General features: G+C 33.5%; 1 long non-coding RNA gene across 1 annotated transcript; it reads left to right on the plus strand.

Annotated features, from left to right (window-relative positions):
* Positions 1–1,517: 1,517 nt before the first annotated feature.
* LOC147515297 (uncharacterized) lies at positions 1,518–2,569 on the plus strand. The gene is made up of 2 exons (XR_015213409.1): positions 1,518–2,136; positions 2,380–2,569. It is a non-coding gene; the product is annotated as an uncharacterized LOC147515297 (long non-coding RNA).
* Positions 2,570–2,938: the final 369 nt, after the last annotated feature.

The raw sequence follows: 2,938 nt of genomic DNA on the forward strand, positions 1-2,938 counted from the left end.
TAGTTTCTAAATTATTATTGGTTTCTCTTGATAACGAGAGGTAGTTATAACTAATTTTAAAGTCTTTTGATCGATCCGACCGAATCGACCGCAAGCTACCGTGATTGATCTCTGAATATAACAATGTAAAGGCCATTACCTGTAAGTAAAAGATTTCACTATATGAATATAATAAAAGCCTATTGGTTGCTCAAATTATTAGGCCACTAGTTGGTCAATATATCAATCGGCGTAAAACTCGCGGATCAAGTGATAAAACTTAAAGATGTCATAACAAAGAGTCTTTGCTTTCTTCGGGATTCAAATCTGTTTTTCAGGTAGTAGATTTAACTCTAGATTCTAGTCTTAGAATGATTGAAAAACTGTTACACTAATGAGAAACAAAAGCTTTGTCTATTATTATTCTTCAGGGCTTACATAGAATCTTTGAAACCATGCTTGAGATGTTGCTTCAAATAAAGCTATTGGTTCATATGGAGCAAGCTTTATTAAGAATACTCTAAAGGATTCTAAGAACATTTCTATTTTAACTCATTGCAACACTGGCAGGTGCTCGGACTTTGCAATATTGTAGACTTTCGCGTTATTCTATCGATCTAGTAAGAGCTTATGTAAAATAGGTTATGATACATTCACCTTGTACACTGTTTTAATAGTCTTTCAACATTTGGATATGGTAACGCCCTTGGAGTTATCCGTGCACTTCATACTGATAGGGTCCTTGAAAAGGCCTTTTGCACAGAGACGACCTTTTAACCAGGCAAGTACCCCAACATTACCTTGTATCTTTGTCATTATAGTTTTGGCATTTGAATTTGACCGAAACTAGTCATTTTAAAAAGATGACATGATACCTAGGGTGTTTATGAAATAGGAGCATTAGACTCTAATCCAATATGTCAAACAGCTATCTTGATCATCCTATACTACAAGCGTCCAATACTATAGTGATTATGAAAAAGAAATTGAACAGGAGCATTAGAGTCTCTGTTTAAAGGTTGGATTGCCTAGGGTGACGTTTTACATAGAGAGAGAAGTGGGATGTATTGGATACTGACTATTAATGAGGCATTCACTCTATCACAATTTTTCAAAGAGTCGTGAATTAGTCTGGTCAACCGTAATGAAATCTGTTAAAAATTTGCGAGTTGAAACGTTAAAGGTGTAATCCCTTGGCTGATTTTGTTATGTAGAAATCAATGTGCATGGATAAAGTTACAAATTGAGGTTAGTAATGGCATAATCCCCAGAAATTGTCGTTCTAGGGATCAATTTCTCTAAACAATAGGAGATATGCTAGTTGTTGTCATTGATTTCTTAAAACATTGTAAATAATAACTTTATTGTCATATTATGGAATGGTCGTTAACATTAAAAGGCGAGTAATTAAGCCCTATTGTAATCCATGGATTAAATAATTGTTGTGTTGGTTTCAAAATTGAAGTACATATTGTGTCTTTAAATCCTAATATGATTCTTCTCATTCGCAACTTCGAGGGTCTAGGCTCTGACCTTTGAGTTGGTTCATGATAAAATACCTGCTACTCTTATAGCAGATTCAGTTGCATTAATGAAAACTGGACGTGTTAATGCTGTCATATGGGTTGTTAAGTGACCTTAATATTTGTTACAAGTAGTGGCTTCCTATTTCTGTATATTATATTGATTCCTTTTCGTTGTACATAAATTATTGCAGCTTGTTTTGCATGACTTTAATTTATATATGATGTCATGGAGGGTTGTGCATATATGTGAAAGACCGATCTGGGGTATGAGATTGGTTTCGGGGCGCTGTAGCTACTTGATTTAACTGGCATTTGTCGAGATGGTTAAGTAGCCGGTGCCACGAATCAATATCTTTAGTAGTTGGGTTTACGGTTGAGGTTTTAATATGATATATGGAAGTGTTTTATTTGATTTTCAGGTTATGACAGGTTTTAGGTATATGAAATGTTGAAAATACAGAGGAAATTCTGCCGGATTTTTTGTAGAAAAAAATATATGATGGTTTATCGTTGATTTTAAATTAGTATATTGAATGTGGTCTTTTAACGCCTCGTAATATTTATTTAAGATTTTGGGGCGTTACAAGAGTGGTTCTCAGCATTGAATGAAGTTCATCGAAGAGATGATAAGGTACATGACCTGTAATTCATCATTTGAATTGGTTAGGACACTGCAGGTATATCCGATGGTTAACAACAACAGACATACCCGATAGTCCACAGCAGTGGGCATAGTCGTCGGAAAAGTTTACTAATGTTTATTAATGTTTCTAATAAATTTACTTAAGTGATTTTTATTGAGTGTATATTAGGTTTATTAATGTTTCTAATAAATTTATTTAAGTGATTTTTTTTTTTTAATTTGTTGTGCCAGATTGGTCGATTGGTCGCCAGAAGTAGTAGAATCAAGAAGAAGCTCCGAGTGGATGCTGCTCAAATTAGCATGCTATAGACATTATTTGCGGAATTTTAGTTTTGAATAATTTGTCTAAATTTAGTTGAATGTTGTTAAGATTATGTGAGATGATGTTTTTTCGCAAAAAATAGTTATGTGAATTCTTTAAGATCTTTTGTATTGATGATTTAGTAATGCAATTCATTTTGTTATGATTTGTGGTGAATTGTTATAGGGTTACTGTGTTCTATAAAAATTGTTTAGGGCAGGATTATGTAAATGAAAATGTATAGGTATATGTATGAATTGCACCATTTGTAATGCTAAATGCGTCCCAAATAAAGCGTGTGTTTTTTTGAAATTTATATCATTCGCAATAATTTTGGTGTAGCTAAAAGAATTGATTCTACGGTAACGTAGACACCTTTTGCCACACTTGGTGTGTCGCTAAATTTATAGACGTCTATTGCCACGCCAAATATACAGCTAAAAATTCAAACTTTCTGCAATGGAAATAGTGTAGCAAAAGGTTGCCTTT

The sequence above is a fragment of the Coptis chinensis genome, chromosome 2, assembly GCF_015680905.1.
Source record: "Coptis chinensis isolate HL-2020 chromosome 2, ASM1568090v1, whole genome shotgun sequence".
Classification (NCBI taxonomy): Eukaryota; Viridiplantae; Streptophyta; class Magnoliopsida; order Ranunculales; family Ranunculaceae; genus Coptis; species Coptis chinensis.